This window comes from Chlorocebus sabaeus, chromosome 4, assembly GCF_047675955.1.
Source record: "Chlorocebus sabaeus isolate Y175 chromosome 4, mChlSab1.0.hap1, whole genome shotgun sequence".
NCBI lineage: Eukaryota > Metazoa > Chordata > Mammalia > Primates > Cercopithecidae > Chlorocebus > Chlorocebus sabaeus.
The window spans coordinates 57134312-57160771 of NC_132907.1; the positions used below are offsets into that span (position 1 = coordinate 57134312).

The 26460-nt window shown below is 41.9% G+C and overlaps 1 long non-coding RNA gene across 1 annotated transcript; it reads right to left on the reverse strand.

Annotated features, from left to right (window-relative positions):
* Nucleotides 1-836: 836 nt before the first annotated feature.
* LOC140711526 (uncharacterized) lies at nt 837-25669 on the reverse strand. The gene is made up of 2 exons (XR_012092788.1): nt 12497-25669; nt 837-4961 (listed from the first exon to the last, which is right to left on the reverse strand). It is a non-coding gene; the product is annotated as an uncharacterized lncRNA (long non-coding RNA).
* Nucleotides 25670-26460: the final 791 nt, after the last annotated feature.

Genomic DNA, 26460 nt, shown 5'->3' on the forward strand with positions numbered 1-26460 from the left:
GGACTCAGTCAGGCTTTGGCACTTCTCAGTTGGGTTGACTCCATTTGTTACCCATGTTCTCTGTTGTTTCTCATCTGTAAAATGAGGATAAACAATACCTTCTTCTCAAGGCTGCCATGGAGGTCGCTGAAGCAACAGAAATGAAAATTACAAAATTTGGCCAGGTGCGGTGGCTCTTGCCTGTTATCCCAGCACTTTGGGAGGCCAAGGCGGTCAGATCACTTGAGGTCAGGAGTTCAAGACCAGCCTGGCCAACATGGGGAAATCCCATCTCTACTAAAAATACAAATATTAGCCGGGTGTGATGGTGGGCATCTGTAATCCCAGTTACTCAGGAGGCTGAGGCAGAAGAATCATTTGAACCAGGGAGGCAGAGGTTGCAGTGAGCTGAGATCGAGTAACTGCACTCCAGCCTGGGCAACAGAGTGAGACTCTGTCTCAGAAAAAGAAAATTACAAAATTGTCCAGAAATCATGTCATGTGTAAGTGTATATTTTTCTATGTATCCCTACTAAAATAATATTTTATTCATTGAAGTTATTTCTTACCTCTGCTTTTTGACATAATGTTTGATTTCTCTTGGCCCCAGCTTCCCCATCTGTAAAATGTGGCCACAGGGCTCGTGGACTCCTATGCTTCTTTCCAGCTCTGCCATTCAGTAGATCAACGACCCTTCCTGACTCCTACTGTGCTTTCCAGCCAGGCCTTCGTGGCTAAGAAAGCCCAGGGATGGAACTCCCTCACACAGAGCCATGGCTCTTCTCGACCAAGAGGAAGCTGAAGATCAAAGAGCAAAGGTGTCCCTCAAGGACGTTCAAATGCAAAAAACGACAGAATTAAGTTAACAGAGGATTGATAACTTTATTCCTTCTACAATGTGTATTGACAAAGCCACATGGTGTGTTGGGAATAAGACCAGATTCAAGAAATAGTTCAGAGGAGGAGACAGATTTTAAAGAAATCTTTACCAAGGTAATTATTTCACTGGAGTTGTGATATGTTCTATGAAGGAGTAAGACTGTTTACTGGGAGTTTATACAATGGCAGAGGGATGGTCCTTATGGGAACTTCCCAAGGAAAGGACACTTCAAGCTTGTTCTCGAAGGTTGATCTAGATTTGCAGGGCATGCAAGGGGGCCGAGGAGAGGATGAAGAAAGTTCTAGGTGGAAGGAACATCCAGTGCAAAAGTCTTTTAAAAGGAGAGTTTTTTTACGTATGTCAGTTGCTAAAAATAAGCTGCTTTGCCTGGAACACTGGTAGTGAGGGGAATAGTAGCATGACATGAGGTTCTACATATAAATGGGGACAAATCATACAGGGGCATACAGGTCAAGATAAGGAATTTGACTCATAAGAGCACAGCATCAGGTAGCAGTGCAGCTGCAAACTTCCAGAGATGCCACTGGAGGGGTCTAAGTTAGAGAACGTGTCCCATGTGATCGCCTAGAAAGACCATCATGGAAGCGGCCAGTCTGTTAGAGGCTGCAGGAGCGGGTGCAGTGAGCCCTGTCTAAGGCTGGGAACAGAGAAGTGGCCATGCAGACAAAGAAAAGTGGGGAGAGTTGAGAGATGCTTAAGATGGGGCATGCTAGGGATGCGGCACTGATTGGGTGGAGTGGGGAAGAAGAAGGAGGTAATTCACACATTATACATCATAACCACGGCATTGATTGGGTGTGGAGGGGAAGAAGAAGGAGGTAATTCACACTTTATACATCACAACTGTGGCATTGATTGGGTGTGGAGCAGAAGAAGAGAGAGGTAATTCACATATCATATATTATAACCAACCGGGGTTGCTGGTGCCATGAACCCCAATTTCCAGATGAACAACATCTCTGAAAGGCTGAGTGACTTGTCCAGGTTGAACAGCTAAAAAGAGGGATTCCCAGAACTCCTAACACTTAGGCCATAATTACTTCAGGTATGTCCTAAGTGATTCATCTTAAGTGCTATCATTACTTCACAGAAAACTCAATGAAGGGCCACACATGGTGGCCCATGCCTGTAATCCCAGCACTTTGGGAGGCCGAGGCAGGTGGATCACGAGGTCAGCAGATCGAGACCATCCTGACTAACACAGTGAAACCCCTCTCTATTAAAAATACAAAAAAATTAGCTGGGCATGACAGCGTGCGCCTGTAGTCCTAGCTGCTGGGGAGGCTGAGGCAGGAGAATGGCATGAACCTGGGAGGCAGAGCTTGCAGTGAGCCGAGATCGCACCACTGCACTCTACCCTGGGTGACAGAGCAAGACTCCATCTCAAAAAAAAAAAAAAAAAAAAAAAGGAAAACTCAATGAAGGTCTGATTTCACATGTATTGAATTCAACCACTCCACATCCACAGCCATATGATGAGAGGGGACCAGAGTGAGTGACATCATGATCCAAACAGAGTCACTATTCAAACGTGCACTGTGGACTCCTTACACAATCACCTAATTACAGTTCCGAGGAGGCGCCATACAATAATACACTGTACAGAAGCCAATGAATAATTGTCAGTGGGCCAGACAGTCCTTTTAATCGGAGTTGATATTTGGAAAATAATGTGTAGCAAGCTCCATGAGGTTTTTGTGGTGGGGCTTTTGGCCGAACAAGTCATACGTTATTCATGTCCAGCTTGTTCTTTGGACAGGCTCTTCCAAACTCCAGAACCAGCACAATTAAAAGTATGCTTTAGCACTTTCTCTCCCCATGTCCTGAAGAAAGGGAACAAGAAGGTCACAAAGTTCACATAAATATGTGCATATTTGATAGGAAACAAGACATTCATGAACCAGTGCTCCTCTGACTGCACTAAGAGAGCATGATTTGCCAAGATGAACACAGATTTCTTTCCAAATATTCTGGTTCCAATGACTTTAGTTGAGTAATTTCCCCAAAGTCCCATCATTATAAGAGTCAAAGTTTGGAAACTAAGTCTCCCCAAGCTCTGGGCCAGGTTCTTCCACAGCTCCATGCTGCCTGACAGCCAGTCTGAGCCTCACGTTCCTCATCTGCACGATGAGGACAGCCTGCCTTACAGGGTTGCTCTGGTGGTCACTACAGTGTCTCAAGACGGTTCTCACATGCAGTTTGGCTCATGGTGAGATCTCAATGCATGGCCAATGCAATGGCATTTGTGAAAACTTCAAGCTGGAATTAAAATGAATATAAGATGTTATAAATAGTATATTCTGATTTATTCAGAATGGCTGAGACACATTTGAGGGTCACACGTACATTTGAACTATCATTTAACATAAAGCAACAGCCAATTTCCAAAGCTCTTAAACAATTCAATGACTGAAATTTTACTAGTTGTACTTGCTTCACTCTGCTCTCCCTGTATGACTCATTTTTTGTTCATGATTCCCCAAGTACTTCAAGATCTTGCTATACTCTGGGTCCTTGAAAGCGGTGTCATTGTGGAAAATGCCAGCGATCATGCCAAGGCTGTATTGATGAAAAAATGTCAAACTCTGTAAAATATTTTAAAAGGTTTATTCTGAGCCAAATATGAGTGAACAATGGCTCATGGCATAGCCCCAGGAGATCCTGAGAATATGTGCCCAAGCTGGTTGGGCTATAGCTTGGTTTTATGGGTTTTAGGAAGATAGAAGACATCAATCAATACACATGAGGTATACATTGGTTTGGTAAGGAAAAGCAGGACAACTGGAAGAGGACGCTTAGAGTTGTCTGATTTGCAATTGGTTGAAAGAGTTATTATCTAAAGACCTGGAATCAATAGAAAGGAGTGTCTGGGTTAAGATAAGGGGTTGTGCAAACTAAGGCTCTTATTATGCAGATGAAGTCTCCTGGGTGGTCACCCTTGGAGAATATAGATGGCAAATGTTTCCTACTTAGACCTTTACAAGGTGCTAGATTCTCAGTTAATCTTTTCTGGATTCAAAGGGCCTGGAAAAGTAAAGACCTAGTTATGTTAACAGAGATTCTTTACAGATGCAAATTTTTCCCACAACAGCTTTCCCCCACAAAATTGCAGGGACATTTCAAAATATGGCCAAGAAACATATTTTGGGGTAAAATATTTTTATTTCCTTCTTTATCTGTCATGTGATATTATACTAGAGTCAGAGAGTCAGGATGGAATTTGATATCTTATTGCTACAAAGACTGTCTTGTCCATCTTGAGATCCCTGTTTTAGTGTCAGTGTTGGTCAGTTGTGCCTGAACTCCTTAAGGGAGAGGGTATAAAGAGGCATGTCTGACCACTCCTTTCCTGTTATGACCTCAAGGGAGGAGACCACCCCTCATATTGTCTTATGCCCAATTTCTGCCTGCAAAGAAGGAAGTGAAAACTAAAAGGCAGAAATGAAATCCACAGGCAGACAGCTCAGCACCAGGTGCCTGGTTAAAGATTGACCCCTGAACTAATCAGTTATGTTATCTATAGATTCCAGGCACTGTATGGAAAAACACTGTGAAAATCCCTGTCCTGTTCTGTTCCATTCTGATTACTATTTTCAATAGTTCCTAGTGGGGTAGGCTTACTTTATGCTTGACCCATGCTTCTTTGAGACAAAACACCACACTCACACCACACACACACCACAAAACAAAGAATGGGTAAAAAGGGCACACACACACTTTTACAGTTTACATCAAACCAAAATCAAAACCAAAATCAGAGTATCCAGAAATCCAAGCCAGGTCAAAACCAAAACCAAAGTATCAAGCAATCCAAGTCAAGTCAAAAACAAAAACCAAAGTGCCAGTACAGGCACACTGTGGGTGATCAGGCCACACATCCACTCAAATGGAGTGGGCAAGTTCCAAAGATTAGTCTTACCAAGTTTCAGATGTCTGGACTCCAAGTGTCAGTTCCTTCCCAGTGTTCAGCCACTGCGTTGATCCTCCATGGGAGTCTGCCACGAGCTGCTTTGGTGAAGTGTTTCACTGGGGCAATTGTCTCGAAGAAGCCAGGCACAAAGTAAGACTACCCCACTAGGAACTATTGAAAATTTTCAAGAAAGGATTTAGGGGAGATTACGGTATTACTATGACACCAGGAAAACTTAGAACTTCGTGTGAAATAGACTGGTCAGCATTAGAGGTAGGTTGGACATCAGAAGGAAACCTGGACAGGTCCCTTGTTTCAAAGGTATAGCACAAGGTAACCTGTAAGCCAGGGCACCCAGACCAGTTCCCGTAAATAGACACTTGGTTACAGCTGGTTTTAGACACCTCCCACAGCGGTTGAGAGAACAGCATAAGTGGCTGGCAGAGGTAAGGAAAGACCAGCAGAGAGAGAGAGAGGAAAGAGACAGACAGAAAAAGAGGCAAAGAGAGAGAGGAAAAGATACAGAGGAAGAGACAGAGAGACAAAGAGGGAGTCAAGGAGAGAGAGAGAAAGACAGAGGCAGAGAGAGTGAAAGAGACAGAGAGGCAAAGAGGGAGTCAAGGAGAGAGAGAGAGAGAGGCAGAGAGAGAGAAAGAGACAGAAGCAAAAGGAAAGTCAAAGAGAAAAAGAGAAAAACAAAGAGAGAAAGAGATATACAAGTAGTTAAGAAAAAAAAGTGTACCCTATTTCTTTAAAAGCCATTGTAAATTTAAAACCTATAATTGATAATTAAAGGTATTTTCCATAACCATATAACACTTTAATACCACTTTGTTGTCAGCGTAAATAAGGGCATATCCCAAAAGCACTGAGACCTTCCTATCAAAAATCCTTAACCCGGTAACCCACAGATGGCCCAGATGCATTCAATCTGTAGTGGCAACTGCTTTACTAACAGAAGAAAGTAAAAAAAATAACTTTTAGAGGAAACCTCATTGTGAGCACACCTCACCAGTTCAAAAGTATCCTTAAAAAAAAAAAAAAAAAAAGGATGATTTAACATTAACCACTGAAAATTCCCTTAATCCAGCAGGTTTTCTAACAGGGAATTTAAATCTTAATTACCATACAAAGGTCCAACCAGACCTAGGAGGAACTCCCCTCAGGACAGGAAGATCTATGGTTCCTTCTAGGTAATTGAAGGAAAAAAAAAAAGCCATCTATACCAAATTCTAAGTCAATTTGAACTAAACAAGGTCTTATTAATAGCAAAGGATAATTGAAATCCCAAACTTACAAGGTTTTCAACAAAAGTAAAGTTTGCTAAAAGTTAACAGTGTAACATGTATTATTGTAACTTCTAATCTTGTGGCCTTAGACAGTCTAGTCCACAGACATAAAAGAATTTTGCTTTGGAAAAGAATGGTTATCATCGGAAAAAAAGGGTGGGGGGGAGGGGAGACAGAATTTATGTTAAAAGAATGTTATATGGTAAATTCTCATCCTGAAATAAATTAACTGGTTGTTTAAAGAAATAAACATTTGTAATAACTCCAAAAGTTGAGGCAGGTTGAAGAATTGTCTGCAAAAGTCATGAAAGAGAAAAAAAAAAGTTAAAAAAAAAGAATTTATGCAAGAAATATTGTATAATTTAAAAGTAACTAGGCCTCCGGAATGTAAAACTATTAAAAAAAAAAAAAAAGTTTATGTGCAAGGTGTATAAGGAAAGTAAAATATACCTTTGGTAAAAGGACTTTAAGGAGACATAAGAATGTAAATTTTTACCTACTTTTATAAAGGTTAAAAATATATATATATTGTTGAAGGTTTAAGCAAGCTTTAAAACATTAATTGTAAATAAAATTCTGTGTGTAAACATATTAGCTAAAGTTAAAGGGGTATCATCCAGTTTTTCTGTGAACTGGACATTAAAGTAAAAACACAACAGGTTTTTCTTAAAGCACTAACCTACTCTTTAACAAAAATTATAAAAGGTTAAAAAGAGTCTATAAAAATCTTACCTTATGGTCTGACATTAAAAATTGGATAAATATGTCTACAAAGTTTTATTAAAATTAAGTTTAACATGAATAATACACTAATATAAAGGTGAAATTTAGCTTATCTGGTATAAAAAATCATACAAGAAGCATTATTAAATACAAAATGGCATTTGGCTTTCTTTGATCTAAAAACTAATAAAAAAAGGTGCTAAAGGAAATTTCTCAGTAAGAAGGCACCAAAGACTATAAAGTCTGCTGTTGATGTTCCCACATTTAAAACAAAAATTCAATTTCTTAGAAATTATATACTTGGTTTATCTTCCACTTTACTTTCCCTCAGAACTAAAAGTCTTTTAGCACAGGTTCCACCCCTAGAATTTCCAGTAAACCAGCACCAGCCTGAAGATCACCTTCTTACCAAAGGGTGGAAAGAAGAAAAACTCGAGCCAGCCTAGGAAGGACCCTGCCTTGTGCTGCTACCCCAAGAGACTGCTGTTCATACAGCAGAAAAAGGATGGACCCATCACACCCAAGTCAAAGCGCCACCCTCTCCAGAGTTGTGGGCCACAGTCCCACGGGAAAACCCTACCAAACTAAAGCTAAGAAAAATTTAACTATTTCCTCTATTCTATTACTCTTCCTTCTTTCCTCACTCTATTGCTGACCATCTGGTTATTAACATAACCAAGTCAATTTTGCCTCAAACTATAGCATTTAATGCTTGCCTTGTTATACCCTGTGAGGACATGCCAAGTCAAAGACAGATCTCAACTTCAGAAAAGTATCTCTGTCCCTCCTGACTCTCCTCATACTGGGCATTAGTAAATTAGGGCCATTTAATGCAGGGAGATTTTGATAAAGACTCCAGTGCCAACCAGGAGTCTTGCCCCTCAATGTAGAGTTTTTATGTCGTAGTTGGTCCAACGTTCTGTGGACCACTAAAGAGCAAGGATGAACTGCCCCAACCGTTTTTTGTAATTTCCTAAAATCATACATTCATTTTACTAGAGGATCATAGAAGTTAAAGACTTAAAACAAACTTTGGCAATTAAGATGGGATACCAAGATCCATTCCAATGGATCAAATATTCCATCCATTGGAGTGTATCAAATATTCCATCCAAACGTTAAACAAAAGTAATTGGTATGCTTGTGCACATGGCAGGCCAGAGGCCCAGATTGTCCCCTTTCCACTAAAGTGGTCCCCCAGTTGACCAGGCCTGGGCTGCATGGTAGCTCTTTTCCAGGATACTACAGCCTGGAGTAATAAGTCCTGCCAAGCTCTCTCTGCTATATCCCAAAGTCTGGCACCCTGCTGGTCAGCCCCTGAGGGCCATCCAGCTTCCATCCCCCCAACACTAAGTTCACGTCGTGTCTCTCACGACAGGGAGGAAACAGCGTTCCTTGGAGACCTGAAGGGATGCAGTGAGCTTAAGAATTTTCAAGAGCTTATTAATCAGTTAGCCCATGTTCATCCCCGAGCGGATGTGTGGTGGCATTGTGGTGGACCTTTACTGGGCACTCTGCCAAATAACTGGAGTGGCATTTGTACTTTAGTCCAATTGGCTATCCCTTTCACCCTGGCATTTCATCAACCAGAGGGAGGAAAACTAAAGACATCATAAAGCGAGAGATGCCCCTTCTGGGTCTTTTGACTCTCACGTCCATTTAGACGCAATTGAAGTCCCACAGGGAATACCAGATCAATTTAAAGCTTGAAATCAAATAGCTGCAGGATTTGAGTCAATATTTTGGTGGGTGACAGTTAATACAAATGTAAATTGAATAAACTACATCTATTACAACCGACAGCAATGAGCTTTTCATCAGTTGAAAGAAAAACTCATGTCAGCCCCAGCCCTGGGGCTACCTGACCTGACAAAACCCTTTACACTCTATGTGTCAGAAAGAAAAAAAATGGCAATTGGAGTTTTAACCCAGACTGTGAGGCCCTGGCCAAGGCCAGTGGCCTATCTCTCAAAACAACTGGACAGGGTTTCCAAAGGTTGGCCCCCATGTCTAAGGGTCCTGGCAGCAAAGCCCTGTTAGCGCAAGAAGCAGATAAACTAATCCTTGGGCAAAACCTGAATATAAAGGCCCCCCATGCCGTGGTAACTTTGATGAATACCAAACGACATCATTGGCTAACAAATGCTAGATTAACCAAGCACCAAAGCTTGCTATGTGAAAATCCCCACATAACCATTGACGTTTGCAACATCCTAAACCCCACTACCTTGCTCCCGGTATCAGAGAGCCCAGTTGAACATAACTGTGTAGAGATATTGGACTCAATTTATTCTAGCTGGCCCAACCTCTGAGACCATCCTTAAACATCAGTAGGCTGTGAGTGGTATGTGGACGGGAGTAGCTTCACCAACCCCTGCAAAGTGACTCTGAAAAAGACAACAAGCCCTGCTCCAGTCACACCCGGAAGCTGATTGGTCCATGCATGGCCGAAGCATGAGAAAACTCATTGCGGGACTCATTTTCCTTAAAATTTGGACTTGTACGGTAAGGACTTTAACTGACCTTCCTCAGACTGAGGGCTGTTACCAGTGTATACATCAAGGCACTGAGGTAGGACAAAAAGTTGCTACAGTCCTATTATTTTATGGTTATTATAAGTGTACCAGGACTCTAAAAAGAACTTGGTTGTATAATGCTATTCTATACAAGGTGTGTAGCCCAGGAAATGACCAACCTGATGTGTATTATGACCCATCTGAGCCTCCCATGATCACAGTTTTTGAAATAAGATTAAGGACTGAGGACTGGTGGGGGCTCATAAATGATACGAGTAAAGTGTTAGCCAAAATGAAAGAAAAAGGGGTGCCCAAACAAGTCACCTTGAAGTTTGCTGCCTGTGCTGTCATTAATAGTAATAAGTTAGGAATAGGATGTGGTTCTCTTAGTTAGGAAAGAGGCTTATACGGCAGAAAACAAGTACATTTGTCATGAATTAGGACTGTGCGGAAACGAATGTGGATCCTGGTCTTGTGTCATTTAGGCTACTTGGATAAAAAATGAAAAGGATCCTGTCCACCTTCAGAAAGGGAAAAGTGGCCCTTCCTGTACCAGTGGTCAGTGTAACCCTTTAGAACTAGTAATAACCAACCCCCTGGATCCTTGCTGGAAAAAAAGGGGAGCTTGTAACCCTAGGAATTTATAGGGCTGGACTGGATCCTTAAGTAAATATCGTGGTTTGAGAAGGAGTTTATAAACACTCTCCTGAGTCAGTATTTCAAACCTTCTATGATGAACTGAATGTGCCAGTACCAGAAATTCCAGGAAAAACAAGAAATTTGTTTTTGCAATTAGTCGAGCACATAGCCCAGTCTCTCAGTGTCACTTCATATTATGTTTGGGGAGGAACTGTAATGGGAGATCAATGGCCATGGGAAGCCCGAGAATTAGTACCTACAGACCCAGTTCCTGATAAATTCTCGACTCAAAAGAATCATCCTGATAACTTCAAGGTTCTAAAAGCCTCAATCATTAGACAATACTGTATAGCAAGAGTGGGGAAGGACTTCACCCTTCCTGTGGGAAGACTCAGCTGCCTTGAGCAAAAACTGTATAGTAGTACCACAAAAACAGCCACCTAGTGGAGTTCAAACCATATTAAGAAAAATCCATTTAGTAAATTCCCAAAGTTGCAAACTGTGTGGACCCACCTGGAGTCCCACTGGGACTGGACAGCCCCCACTGGATTATACTGGATATGTGGGTGAGATCTTATGCCAAATTACCCGACCTGTGGGCAGACAGTTGTGTTATTGACACCATTAAACCATCTTTCTTCCTACTGCCCATAAAGACAGGTGGACTCCTGGGCTTCCCTGTCTATGCTTCCCATGAAAATAGAAGCATAGCTATAGGAAATTGGAAAGATGATGAATGGCCCCCTGAGAGAATCATACAATATTATAGGCCTGGTACTTGGGCACAAGATGGCTTGTGGGGATACGAGACCCCCATTTACATGCTTAACCGAATCATATGGTTACAAGCTGTCTTAGAAATCATCACTAACAAAACCGGCAGAGCCTTGACTATTCTGGCCTGGCAAGAAACTCAGATGAGAAATACTATCTATCAAAATAGATTGGCTCTCGACTACTTGCTAGCAGCTGAAGGGTCTGTAGAAAATTTAACCTTACTAATTGTTGTCTACACATAGATGATCAAGGGCAAGTAGTTGAAGATATAGTTAGAAATATGACAAAACTGGCACATGAATTTGTCATGTGCCAAATGTGCAAGGGTAGCATGGATTTGACCCTAGGGCCATGTTTAGAAAATGGTTCCCAGCACTAGGAGGATTTAAAACTCTTATAATAGGAGTTATAATAGTAATAGGAACTTGCTTACTGCTCCCTTGTTTGCTACCTGTACTTCCTCAAACGATAAAAAGCTTCATAGCTACCTTAGTTCACCAAAATGCTTTAGCACAAGTGTACTATATGAATCACTATCGATCTGTCTTCCAAGAAGACATGGGTAGTGAGAACGAAAGTGAGAACTCCCACTATTGAGTGAGATTCTCAAAGTGGGGGAATAAGGGAGGAGACCACCCCTCATATTGTCTTATGCCCAATTTCTGCCTTTGAAGAAAGAAGTAAAAACTAAAAGGCAGAAATGAAATCCATAGGCAGACAGCCCAGTGCCGCACCCTGGGCCTGGTTGAAGATCGACTCCTGACCTAACCAGTTATGTTATCTATAGATTCCAGACATTGCATGGAAAAGCACTGTGAAAATTCCTGGCCTGTTCTGTTCCATTCTGATTACCGGTGCATGCAGCCCCCAGTAGTGTACCCTCTGCTTGCTCAATCTGTCATGACCCTCTCATGTGGACTCCCTTAGAGTTGTAAACCCTTAAAAGGGACAGGAATTGCTCACTCAGGGAGCTTGGTTGTTGGAGATGTGAGTCTTACCGAAGCTCCCAGCCGAATAAAGCCCTTCCTTCTTTAACTCGGCGTCTGAGGGGTTCTGTCTGCAGCTTGTCCTGCTACACTCTGAACTGGTTTTTTCAGCTTTCTTTGGAATCCCCTTGGCCAGGAGGGGGACTTAGAATCTTATTTTTGGCTTACAGCAATTTCAGACCTCTCCTGGGTTTTGCTACATTTATTTGTGCCAGACACTGCAAGGCTCTTGTGTCGGTTCAAACCCTGAGATGGTGCCAACAAACAACATGAGGCAGTGCGGAGCAACAGACTGGGTTGAGCTCCTGGGTGCAGGCAGGCTGAGGCCTAAAATGGCGTCAGCACCAAATGAGGACGGGGCAGGGGCTTTATAGTCTCCTGTAAACAGGAAGTGTCTCAGTCTGATGTAACTGCTATTCGGTACCCGGACGGCCTCCCTCTTGATCTTCAGTGGGTATGCGTCTTCCGGCCAGCTCTCTTCCTGCTTCTGCTATCTTGCTGACACATGCTGCTGGCACAAGTGGCCTTGTGCCTTGGGACTGGGCCTGAGGAGGGAGAAGTTATTCATTCCCTTAAGCTTTCAGGCCCCGGGGAGAATCTTTCAGACACTACACTGGATGCTCTACAAAAAAATGGAGGGTGTGGTCATTCCCATTGCAGGGTTCACATTTCAGTGGGAGAGAGAGGCCTGTAAGCCCTGGTTAGGAGTTGAGGTATTAAGAGCTGTACAAGCAGAAAATTCCAGCTGTGAAGGAAAAGACAGAGGGAGTTCCTACCTTGACTTCAGAAGAAAAGCCTGCCTTTCCCTCAACTCCATCATCTGAGGAAGACCCATAGGTTAATGCTCCAGCCAGTGTGGCCAGAAGTGGGTTTGTCCAGATAAGCATGAGGAGAGTGAGCTGCAGAGCAGTGGAAAGAGCTCTGACTGAGCCCCGCAAGCACTGGGTCATATTCCGTTCTGTGTCAGATGGACACAGGGCAGAGGCAGGGCCAGCCTCCTGGAGCTGACACACACCCGCCCAGCTCCTCTCCTTGCCTCACCCCACTCTCCTCACTGGGTCACTTTCTTTCACCCTATCCTTAGCTCCTGCCACCCAGAAACTTTTCTCCAGATGGGAGGACTGGCAATCATCTCCTCTCCCTTGTGTAATCAAATATCTCACCCTAAAGATATTCTCAGACTCCCTGGCCTCCACTCAGCCCTCCCGGTTCACAGCGTATGGTGCAGCCAGCCAGCCAGCCCACAGCCCCACTGGTTTCTAATTAAAACCCAACAAGTGTTTCTCTAGACACAGAACGAGTTCTTGGAGGAGAAACAATGGGTTCCTCTAAGGTTGGCCTTCAGGTCTCACATAGATAAGCTGTTCGTGAAGGAATCACAAACAGGCTGGTTTCCAAAAGTACAAATATATTTTATTATAACTATTAATTATTACTATTATCCATTTTAGCTGTCCTGCTACCTGAGGCTGACCACAAAGAACTTAAATATGTCTCTGGAATGGCATTCCATAGACAAAAAAAGAAATCCCATTATTTTAATGTGTTGGAGCTGCAAAAAATAAAAAACTAATATCCTGTCTCCCTTAGGTTGTAAAAATTTACATAATCCTCTCCACATTGATGCATTCAGCAGCATGCTAGGGAAATGTAAACATTTCTGAAAATAAAACAGCTTTTATAATTAAAAGTTTGTAAAAACAAAACAAAACAAAAACCCCAACCCCAAAACCATCTGTGAGTGAACACATCCCCTGCCTTGGGGTCTATCCTGTATTTTCCTTCTCCTGAAGGCAGGAATCATCCAGTCCAGAGGTCACACGCAGACTTCATCCCCTAAAGGTGGTGATGATTTCAAAATATTGAACAATCCCTTTGGCCCAGGACAAGGTCTAATCAGAAAATGGATGTTGGACCTAGCACTAGAGCAGGGAGCCAGAGGCCCTGCAGTGCCAAATGAAACCTTTTTATAGACAGATTGTAAAGAAGTGCATCGGGGAGATGCTATTGGGGAATGGCCTGGAGCATAGGAGACACTAAGGGAGCTCAGGGAAACTAGTCACCAATCAGAACAGACATAATTCACCCCAGTACACACCCACTAAATATTGGCCCTGCTCAAAGGGACCAGACAAGAACCAAGGTGAAAGATACAAGCTGGCTGAAGAATTAGTGGTCTACTAAGAGGGCAGCTATGATTTGGTTTTAATCAATTGCTGCTAGACCTTCTGATTTTTCATGAGAAGTTAAAAATCTGTATGTCATTTGGCAAATAATGCACATTAAAAAAAATGCCATATGAACCAAAGGTTTGCCCATGGCCATGTTACAAACTGGTGAATAGTGCAAGATCAGTGATCAAGGGGTTCAGGGCCATCTGCATCCATGGCCACCACAAAAATATAAACCCATCAAGGTGTTCCAACAGCCCAAATTTCTTTTCTTTTTTTTTTGAGATGGAGTCTTGCTCTGTCACCCAGGCTGAAGTGCACTGGTATGATCTTGGCTCACTGCAACCTCCACCTCTCAGGTTCAAACCATTCTCCTGCCTCAGCCTCCCAAGTAAGTGGGACTATAGGCACATGCCACCACGCCCACCTAATTTTTCACATTTTTCGTGGAGACGGGGTTTCACTGTGTTAGCCAGGATGGTCTCGATCTCCTGACCTCGTGATCCACCCGCCTCAGCCTCCCAAAGTGCTGGGATTACAGGCGTGAGTCACCGCCCCAAAAGCCCAAATTTCTTTCCACCCTCATAGCTCCTGCCATGGTTCAACTCCCTCATGTTTCACCTGATTTGCTACAGTAGACTCTAAACAAGTGTTCCCACAGCATCATGGATATACTGTTCTTTTAAACATACCCCTCCTATTGTAATGACTTGTCTACCTCACTCAGAGGCCTGTCTTGTTTATTGCTGTATCTGCAGGGCCTGGCATAGAGCTTGGCACCCAGTAGGCACAAAAAGAGAAAGAAGAGAGGAAGAAAAGTTTTATTCAGTTACTTTCAGTCTCTTTACTATCCTGTCAAACAGTGGCACCTAATGGTGGTATGTGGCACTGCAACCCAGCTTTATTTGACTTGGAACATGCTCACTTAACCAAAGGGGAAATAAATAAAAATGTAATATCTACAGATTTTGTATCATAGGAGAAAGTCCCACATCATAAGATGTAGCAAAGGCATCTGTAATGGTCATGGCCACCATATTAACTCTTTCTTTTCAACTCAAACTACTGAAGGGTTTTTTAAAAATTATAAAAACATAGCTCTAATTCTTAATAATTTTTTAGAAAATAGAATTTAAACTTTAGAAAGCGTATCTGTAGGCAAGATCTCCTATAACATTTTACTTCTGAAAAATCTGTGTGTTTTTTAGGTCTCAGGAGTAGCTCTTAAAAAGATATGGCCCTTGGCTGAGCACAGTGGCTCACGCCTGTAATCCCAGCACTTTGGGAGGCTGAGGCAGGTGGATCACCTGAGGTTGGGAGTTCGAGACCAGCCTGACCAACATTGAGAAACCCCATCTGTGCGAAAAATACAAAATTAGCCAGGCGTGATGGCGCATGCCTGTAATCCCAGCTACATGGAAGTCTGAGGCAGGAGAATTGCTTAACCCAGGAGGCAGAGGTTGCAGTGAGCCGAGATCATGCCATTGCACTCCAGCCTGGGCAATAAGAGCAAAATGCTATCTCAAAAAATATATATATATGGCCTTTATTTCACAATAATATGAGAGGTATATCTACTACTGCCAAACTGTATATGCTTTAAAATATTAAGATGGCAAATTTTATGTTATGTGTTTTTTAACATAATAGAAAATTGTTATATATTATATATTAAAATTATACATTCTGTAAAATTAATTTATATATTATATAAATAAAATTAATATATAATTATATACATTAAAATATATTATTTAAACCAGAGAAATGGTCCTCAGCCACCCTTTGTCTTCAGAGCTCCTTGTAGCCTGTAATGAAGAAAGCTGGCACCAAAACAAGATAAAGTAGAACAGAAAAATCGAAATAAGACCCACATCCTTGGTCCTGGCATTCCATGGTCTAGTCTTCAGAACAGCTTTGGGGATAATTTGTTTCTCTCTAGTTTTATGATCCATTCTGCAGGCATGTTCATTTATTCAGTAGGTATTGATTGAATGCCTACTCCTGAGGCTCTGAAGATATCATTAAAATATAATATCTGTCCTTGACTTACTCTAAATCCAGATTCTAGTAAATGTACTTCCAATATACTTAGAGTTTGAAGCAGAGTAGGTGCCTGCTAAGGCCCAGGCTCTCTATAATTCATCAGTCCTTAGCAACATTCCTATGCCTGGTCATGAGATCATCAACAGGCCATATGGGAACCCCAAGACTGCTTGTAGCTAGACATGCCCACCCTTTCTTATTCACTTCCAGGCATGAAAGCAGTGTCACCATATTAGCTTTTTCCTTGCCATGCCTTGCTGTGACTGCAAGAGGTTCTGGGCTTCCTTCAGGTAGCAAAACAAAAGCTGAAAGCAAAATGAATGGTGGAGGCAGTGAGCATCCATATATGCCAAGTGGGTAGCAAATAAACATAACCCACTCCCAAGATTTTTTTTACAAAAATGAGGCCTCTAGTTTCTGTGCCCCTGGAACTGTCTCATCCCCAGATGAATGGATCCTAGAGAAGGCATTCATTCAAATATCCCTAGCATTCCCAGTGGCTTGGTAGGAGTCAGATTGAAGGATACTAGACCTAGAAAGTGCAGAGTAAGATTCTTCATGTTATAAATGAGGAAACTGAGACTCCAAGAGATTAGTACAATCTCACAAGCTCACAGCAAATTATTGGCCGAGCCTGGACCAGAACTCAGGTCTCCTGACTCCTAACATAATCTATGCCACACATAAGGTACCCTCATTAAGAGAATGAAGGCAGACTATTCAGCTATAGCTGGTCCAGTTTCAGGAAGGAGACTCTGGTCACATAAAAGTCTTAAAAGTTTTTCTTGGTCATTTTAATGTCTTTTTGGTAAATCTCTGGATTAAGGTAATAGTACAACCCCTATCCACTAATCAGCACCAGCAGCCACATGGTACTCTATGGATTTTATACAGAAAGGCAGGACAGTCTGCTAGGAAGACTGCCAACCTGGTGATTGGATGGTGTTCCAGTCCCGGTTCTAGTGCTGCAAAAACAGGAAAATGTCAGGACCAAGTTCAAGAGACCCGTCATAACTAAAGACCACAACCAAACTCCTTGGTGAGGCCTTCAAGCACCCTTCTCCAATGGCCAGGTTAAAGACCAGGACCCCAAACTTAAGTTCAGCTATGCAGTCAATGGGATAATGTTGTTACTGTTGGCTCCAGAACATATCTCTGTGCCTCAGTTTCTTCGTAAGTGAAATGATTTACTGTGAAATTATATGGAGATGATTGTGAAAATCAAAAGATAAAGTGAAAGCTATTGTTAAATTATATCTAAGTTTAAGGTAGCACACTTTTTAAAATCAACATTACCGCTATTATCATACTGTATATTTTCCCTTAAAACTGAAAGTATGGGGGTGTTTCATCTTATAGGCAGAAAACCAGAGGATCAAGAGGTTGCAGTGGGGCCAAGAGTGTTTCAGTCTTCCTAGATTAGCCAAGATCTGGAAGGCACCTGAGGCACCAAGGATCCCAGATGCACTGAAGTTCAGAATCAGAAGAAACATGAATATTCTATATTGTCTTGAGCAGTATTTCACAGAGCAGTGTCCATGACCTCCTGTTTCAGAGTCACCCGGGACAATTGTTGCAAATGCAGATCCCTGGACCCTGTTCCAGGAACTCTCTGAAAGACTAGGGATGGGACCCCGGATTCCATATTTCTAATCATTCCCCCCAGATGACTGATGCAGGCTAACATTTTAGAATTGCTTTGCCTCATATTTAATCACCCTTTTATGTAGAGACTCTACACTGGAAGACTGAACCCATAGCGTGTCTTTTACTCAGAGAGCTTCCCTCCAGGCAACATTCTTTCAGCAACTTGTAAGACACCACAAGCCATCAGAATGGGCTGAATGGAGAAGGATATCACTGATGGCATTTTGGATTTCGGAAAGGGGAAGGGTCCAACTCCCATTTCCCAAAGAAAGACTGCTTCAACAAATGGCTGAGCGAGAGGTTAGTAATGTAGCCATGACCACAACTATGTTCCACCCAGACAGATGCTGCCCCTGTGCATGACTTACACCCCAGTCATGGCTTTGCCTTTTGCAGGGTCTCTGGCCTGCATTCTTCTAAGACCAGATCACTTTCTCTGAGCCTGTATTTGGGGGTTAACAAGATATTTATGAACAATGCCCATGAAACACTGCCTTGGGAGCACAGGAACTCTTGGCTTCAGGGTCAGCTTAGCTGTACCTGCTAGGTCAAGTCCCAGTGCCTTGGTTTCTTTAGAAGCGAAACAGAAACTCTCTGACTGTCCTGTCTGAGAGGAGTGGCCAGGATAAAGAGGCAGGATTTGCAGAAAGCTAAGTGGTGCAGAGGAGAAATCTCAGCCCACATCAGATGCCCTTGTGCGAATTACGCAGTCTGGGAATTAGGTGAAAATCAACATGCATTCTGCCTGCACACCCAGAGAATAGAACCAACGGGGAGCCAGCTGCCCCTTCTAATCCTGCACAGGAACTTCCAGCATTTCAGCACTTGGACTTACACACTCTACTCCCTCAGCACAGCCCCATGTCCCTGCACAGTCGGTGCCTTTAGTCTGGGGTGGCCACTGCCAACACTATACAGCAGGAGAGCATGGGGGAAGGAGGTGGCTTCAGCAATCACTGTGGGGACACACCAGATTTTGTATGCTGCCACCTAGGTGTTGGGGGCAAGCCCCTTCTCTTGCCTTCTGCACTTCCCTCTCAGGTGGTCCTGGGAGATTTCCTCATTTGATGTTTACTCTTTGCAAAGCAGTCTTGAAATTATTAGTGGTTTAAAAAGAGAACAGAGAGAGTGCATTCAAGAGTGATCTCTCTCTACTCAAAATCCTTAAAAATCTGAACTCTTTAGTGAGGCCTCTAAATATTTGCATTCTCCAATGTCTATTTTTAAAAGAACAATCTGAATCTTAAATAGATGTCTCAGCTTAATGGAAAGACTCCAATATGACTAACAATGGCTGGGAAAGTTATCAAGATAAAATGAAGAGACTGATCTCAGTTTCTCTGGACTGTCTTTGAAAAACCTATGGGTAGACAATCTAGGTCTACCTTCAAGAGTCATTCAGAGATCAGCAGAAGGCAAACCAAACTGAGAAGACTGGGGGCTTAGTCTGGAACTGCTGGCCAATTCATTGTAGTGAGGTCAAATTTATGTTACAGTGGAGTGATTTACGTGTACTTTATTGGCCCTTTGCATAACCATAATAACTGTCACTTGCTGAGCATTTACTGCATCTGGGCCATTGGTTAAGGTTTTTTTTTTTAGATTAATTATCTCATTTAATCTGGACAACAGCACCCAAGAGTTAAATATTCATATCTCAGCTGTATAGATGGGGACTGCATTGGTCAGCTCAGGGTGCCATAACAAAGTACCACAGAGTGGAGGGCTTAAACAACACAAATTTATTTCCTTACAGTTCTGGAGACTAGAAATCCAAGAACAAGGGGTCAGCGGGTCTGCTTTCTCCTGAAGCCTCTTTCCTTGGCTTGCGGATGGCCACGTTCCTACCATGTCTTTACATGGTTTTTCCTCAATGTGCATACCCACACCTGGTGTCTTTTCTTGTGTCCAAATTTCCTCTTCTTATAAAGACACTGGCCGGATTAGATGAGGGCCCACTAACAGTCTCATTTTAACAAAATCACCTCTTTAAAGGCTCCATCTCCAAATGCAGTCACATTCTGAGGTATTGGGGTTAGGGCTTCAACATGTAAAATTGAAGGGGACACAACTCAGCCCTTTACAGAAACATTGAGGCTCAGAGCAGTGGAATAGCTTACCCAAGGTCACACAATACAGGGCAGAGCTGGGATCCCAGCCTAGGTCTGTCTCATTCCCAATCAGTGATCATAGGACACTGACCCCAAGTACAGTAGAGTTAACGGAGCTTTGGGCCAGTGTCAGTGACCTTGGTTATGGTCCCGGCTCTACTATTAACTAACAGTGCATCCTGGCACAAGTGGCTGACCCTCAGGGCCCCCATTTTCTCATCTGTAAAACACAGGACTCAGACTAGATGATCTTCTGCATGCTCTCCAGGTCTAATAGTCTCTAATGATAGCTTTGTTCTTTCACATAATTCCACTGCTTTCTCTATATTTCATGATACATGCTTGGTCATAGCTATGATTTACAGGATGCTTAGTTCTTGACTTCCTTGGCATCCCATTTGCAACACTGTTCCTATAGGTAAAACAGAATCTGCTTGACAAGTGCCTTATTTGACACAGCACACATTATGACATAGTTTCCAAGGCATATGGAGACAAAGGTGAGAGACTACTTGTCAGACATCTCCAGAGATAAAAGGAATAACATTTGCTTTTTGTGCTGTTGCCTTCTCATTTACAGCTCTGTGATCCTCAGTAAAGGAGAAGAACTGAAGGCTGACTGCACATAAATTAAGCGAATAACGTTGATTGTTGTTGACCATTTACGATGAAAAACATCTTGGAAGATGCAAGGAAATTCAGTCACAGCTAGGTGGGACCCCACATCTGGCCCTGAAGCAGATTCACAAGTCTCACCTCCAGCCCACACTGGCAGGCGAAAGAGAAAGTCAACATGTGTGATCCTTGTGAGGTTCAGCCAGCCTGGAGCTGGATAAGAGAGAGGACATGGCCCCTGGGGTAGAGCAACAGGAGAAAGGCTCAGGGCATAGGCTACAGGGCACAGGCTTCCAGAAGGAGCTGTAACTGTTGGTGGACACTGAGCAGGTAGGGTTGCAAATTTTTAAAGTGAATAAATAGATCTGTAACACGTTCTTCAGGACTCTGGTGTTTCAGCTCAAGCACACATTATGCTACAATGTATCATTTCTAAGAAATATCCTGAACAGGCCAGGCACAGTGGCTCACATCTGTAATCCCAGCACTTTGGAAGGCCGAGGCAGGTGGATCACCTGAGGTCAGGAGTTCGAAGCCAGACTGGCCAATATGGTGAAACTTGTCTCTACTAAAAATACAAAAATCAGCAGGGCGTGGTGACACGCACCTGTAATCCCAGCTACTCAGGAGGCTGAGGCAGGAGAATCGCTTGAACCTGGGGAGGCAGAGGTTGCAGTGAGCTGAGATTGCAACACTGTACTCCAACCTGGGTGACAAAGTGAGACTCCATCTCAAAAAAAAAAAAAAAATATCCTGAACCAGAATCTCTGAAATGTCTGCCTACTACTGCATTTGCAGGGTCCTCTGAAAAGACATGTAGTCATAAGAACATTTGTTTTATTGCTCACAAGGTGCTTTTACACTGTGATCCTCATAGCAACCCCCAGAGTCACTGGCCTCCAAAGAGATTATGTAACTTGCTGAACCTGGAATGTGAACCCAGGTCTCCTGACTCCAGAGTTTTTCTCTATACTATGTATCTCTGAATAACAAGACTAGTTTCCCCAAAGGAAAAAAAGCTTTCTAATTTTTCAAACAAAAGCAGGGGAAGAAAACAGTCTCTGTACTTGGGAGGCAAGATTACTGCTGGTCATTTGTCATGGTTGACTTGCTATTTTTCATAAACATGAGGCAATCGAGTCAAAGGGAAAGACCATTTGGTACCCAACCAAGTGAACATAATACTTTGTAATACTGGGGAGAAACAAGGACAAAAAGAAAAAAAAAAAAGATATCAAAATAGCCTATGAGAAATACAGAAGACAACTTTCCCATTGTTCTAAATTTGGAAAGATTTCAGATGCTGTCACCGTCAGCACCATAAGGACCATTGTATTGAACATGGCCAACAGTGAGGCTGACAGCAGCTAGAGCAGGGTCCCAGTTGGCTCCATGAGAAGCTGAATCAACCAGGACCAGAGCCACCCGCCCAAGACAACCTTAGCCAAGTCTTGGATAACCTACCTCCACATTGGATGGCAACCCCTCAAATGCACAGAATCAAATTCTCCCTATTGGAGCATCTTCTCTGCTTCCACAGTGATTCTCAATAATGGGGCCAACGCAGACATGAGCTTGTTTTCTAAGAATATGCCCTTCGCATACATTCATTGAAATAGTAATCATAAATAACCTCAGGGGGCAACAACTATGTTAACATATAGTAATTTCATGGTTTGCAAAGCCCTTTCACATATACGCTCTCTTATTTGAAACATAAAACACCCTTCTGGACATAGGCTGCTTAGTATGTTAATACTGTCCTCATTACACAGATGAAGAAACTGAGGTTCACAGTTCATGTGACTTTACTCACAAAATTACTAAATATCAATGCAGAAACATGAACCCAAAACTTCTGACTTCATATTTCATGCTACTTCCAAGATATCAGCCATGCACTGAGTAAGACTCCTTGGTTAATGTAGCACATGTTACTCCGTCATCTGTTTCTCTTTTGCCTGATGAACTTGACAGATCTGAGGAGCAGCACCAGATATCTGGTCACATCAGTTCTGTCAGGCAGATACGAGGAGAGAGGCCAGTTGTTGTCAGCCACCCACGCTTCAAAGTTACTTTATAAAACAAACAAACAAACAAACAAAAAAAAACTGTCGTCGGTAATTCAGCCATAGACATCGCAGAGTTTAGAAAAAAAAAAGCAGTGAGGAAGACTTACAGGCTTGAAGCCTCATAGAGACTTTGAATTAGAAAGTTATAATACTGGACGTCTGTCTGTCCTGAGGATGTGGGGTGGGCAGATTAGACTAAGTTTGGAAGCCACAGCAGCCTGGGTAACCACTGCCAGGCAAGCTGACCGAGGGGAAACGGGCAGCAACTTTACTGACTCAACAGAACCAAGGGAAAGAATACTACAATTGTTTCCTGTAGCTTTAATCTCTGGTTGACCCAAGTAGTTCATGACAGTCTTCCCATCCTACAGAATAAAATCTGTCCTCTCACCCCTAATCCATCAAGAAAAACAAAGTGAACACATGGCCTTAAGACAAGTTCTTAATCGGTTCATCCTCAGAAGATGGAACAGAAAGACACTCTGGACACTCAAAATGTAAGATGAATTAGCTGCATTAGAAATTGTATTCATTTTCTATTGCTGTGTAGCAAATTACTCCGAACGTAGTGGCTTACAACAGCAATCACAACTCAAGTCCATACCGAGGGAGAGAGGGGAGAATTGTAGACTTTGATGTTGAAACTTGAGGATCTTCTTGTGATTTTGTTTTTCTCAGCCCTTCATGAACTGTGGGGATATGCAACCTTAAAGAGCTCCATCTGGATTCAAGTGTTCCTCGCATCGTGTTGTTAGATGTGTTAGTTTCCTGGGGCTTCCTTAACAAATTATGAGCAACTGGGTGGCTTAAAACAATAGCAGTTCATTCTCTCAGAGTTCTAGAGGCTAGAAGTCTGAAATCAAGGTGCTAGCAGAGCTAGGCAGGCTCCCTCCAAAAACTCTAGGAAAGAAGAATCCTTCCTTGATTCTCCCTAGCTTCCAGTGGTTGTAGGCAATTCTTGGAGCCCTTGACTTGCAGCAATATCACTCCAGTTTCTGCCTTTATCTTTACACGGTCTTTTCCCCTTCGTGTGTGTTTCCTTCTGAGTCTCAGTGTCTTCACCTGTCCTTCTTATAAGGACCCCAGCCATTGGATTTAGGACCCACCTTAATCTAGTGTAACCTCATCTTAATTTAACTAATTGTATCTGCAAAGACCTTGCTTCCAAATAAGGTCACATTCTGAGGCTCTGGGTGGTGTCAAATCAAGTTTAGCCTAAAGCTGCCTCCCTAACATAAAGTTCAGCCTAAAGGTTTCTCTGTGCATTGTGAACTATAATTTAATATATATTTATATATATTCATATATATATTTAAATATAAATATAACGGAGTCTGTACCACCACAGACTCCGTTAAAAAATTAGCCTGGCTAATTTTTGTATTTTTGGTAGAGATGGGGTTTCGCCATGTTGGTCAGGCTGGTCTTGAACTCCTGGCCTCAGGTGAGGCGCCCACCTCTGCCTCCCAAAGTGCTGGGATTACAGGCATGAGCCACCACACCCGGCCTTGAAACTCTTTTGTAAAATAAATTTATAAACAAAAATCTCCATTTTTAAGGATGTCTGCCTATTTACATTACAAACTCTTACATTCTTTTATATTTACATAAGAAATGGAGAAATCCCATCTCTATTAAAAACTACAAAATTAGCTGGGCGTGGTGGCGCATGGCTGTAACCCCAGCTACTCAGGAGGCTGAGGCAGGAGAATTGCTTGAACCTGAGAGGCGGAGATTGCAGTGAACCAAGATGGCTCCACTGCACTCCAGCCTGGGCCACAAGAGTGAAACTTGGTCTCAAAAAAAAAAAAAAAAAAAAAAAATCATACCTTTGTTTAAGGTGCTTTCCTGCTTTTCACATCTTCAGTGAACTTTTACTTGAGCATGTGTTTTCTCCCCTTGGTTTAATGATAAAATATTTATGCCTAAAATCTTGGGTCTGTGCTTATGAATTGCAATTGTTTTTGTTCCACCTAAGAGTTTTACCTATAGAAATGCAAATTTATTGCCTAGTTAACAATTCCTTAGGGCAATGAAACTGGTAATTGGAGGACTGATAGATCATACAAGGAAAATAAAAACTATTTTAAAGCCAGCAAATGAAAATCCTTTACGAGAGCCATAAGATCTGCTTCTGTGTGTTTGTATGTCTGTATGTGTTATGTATATGTGATATTTGGTGAATGAAACTAGTTTTTAAATTGTTGGCAAAATAGAAATGGTTTCAAAATTATCAGTTAAATATAATTTGATACTTGCTTGATTTGACTGTGAGCTTATGTCTTTGGTTTAGAGTCTCTGAATTCATGGGTCTGGACAGGTGGCCACAATGAGGTCTGGAGACTTGTTCTTAGAGCCTAGATTGGCAGCCACATGCCAGAATCAAGCCCAATATGGCCCCTTCTTCCTCTGCTTTTCCTGTTTTGCTTCCTGGCTATTTTGGGAGGGATTGGGTCCTCCAGGTAAAGTCTTCACAGCTCTGTCTTCTGTCCTGATGGACTCAGACAGGCCCTGATCTGCAGAGACCTCCTGGGTGCCATGTGGCCACTTGGGACCTAGAATGGCTGAGTGAAGCTACCCGTGTCAAAATTCTTTTCAGTAATTTAAAATCTTAGAGTCATGTTATGTTACATTAAGTTATATATAATCAAACAATGTCTGAATCATCTGTAACTTAAGATACTGAAATATTATTATACATGAGTTATATACCTTGATAGGGTATTTTTATATGGTATAGAAAAGTTAAATACAGATATATTAATAAACAACAAATCGAAGATTTTTTTTTTTTGGAGATAGTTTTGCTCTTGTTACCCAGGCTGGAGTGCAATGGCGCTATCTCGGCTCACTGCAACCTCTGCCTCCTGGGTTCAAGCGATTCTCCTGCCTCAGCCTTCCGAGTAGATGGGTTTACAGGGATGGACCACCACAACCGACTAATTTTGTATTTTTAGTAGAGACAGAGTTTCTCCATGTTGGTCAGGCTGGTCTTGAACTCCTGACCTCAGGTGATCTGCCCACCTCAGGCTCCGAAAGTGCTGGGATTACAGGCATAAGCCACTGCGCCAGGCCTCGAAGAACTATTTTTCTACAAAATTTTAAAATTTTTTAATCACAAATACTGATACAAAACAGCTCAAAATTACTTTCTAGGGTTTTCACTAGAAATTACAGCTACTAAGAGTTAAAAACTACTAGATATGAGAGAAATAATTCTGTATACAGAATATGTAAGCAAACGCAAAATATGCATTTCGTAAGGAAAGTTATAAAGGCATAAAAATGTATGTTAAAAAATTTGCCTGGTTTAAAATTACTTAAAGTTTTCAAATTGAAGCAGTAAAAAAAGATAAAACGAGATAATATAGAAAGTTGGGGAAAATGTAAAATGGAAAGGTTTATGGAAATCTTGTGGTTAAAAGATGACAGATTTGATAAATTTATTTATGAGGTTTTATTAAAATTAGTTTTAGTATTAATACACTAATACATAAGTAAAAGTTGGTATTCTCTTTTAAACAAAAATTTTGTGTAGTATTAATAAGACACAGCAATATATTTTCATTCACCTTTTGAGTAAACTGCAAAAAGGAAAAAAAGGAGAGAGTAAAGAAGAAGAAATGGATTCTGCCTCATGCTGTTTTAAGTCTTTTGTTTGTTTAGAAAACTGAGTCTCCTTTATTAAAGAGTACAGGTTTTTGTTTTTAAAAATCTTTTAATTATGACTTTGGTTAAACCAATGATATTGTTCTACAATGATCTGTGATCCTATTTTGGTCAAGTATTTTAAACTTTTGACATATTTGTCAAGCTTCCCAAAACCAAACTTTGGCCTCAAAATTAAGTATTTATTTGACTTCTAACTTTGGGATGTTGCAGAAGGCCCCTGAGGCATCCAAAAGAGAGGTAAACAGGATTATCTGTCATGTTAAGTTACATGGGAAGCATTGTCAAATAAGAAATAATGATTAACCTTCTTCAGGTTATATTTTAATGAATGTTATATGTTCCAAAATTGTATGGGATTTCTAAAATTCTAATATGTCTGAGTATATGCTATCGATCATAACATGGT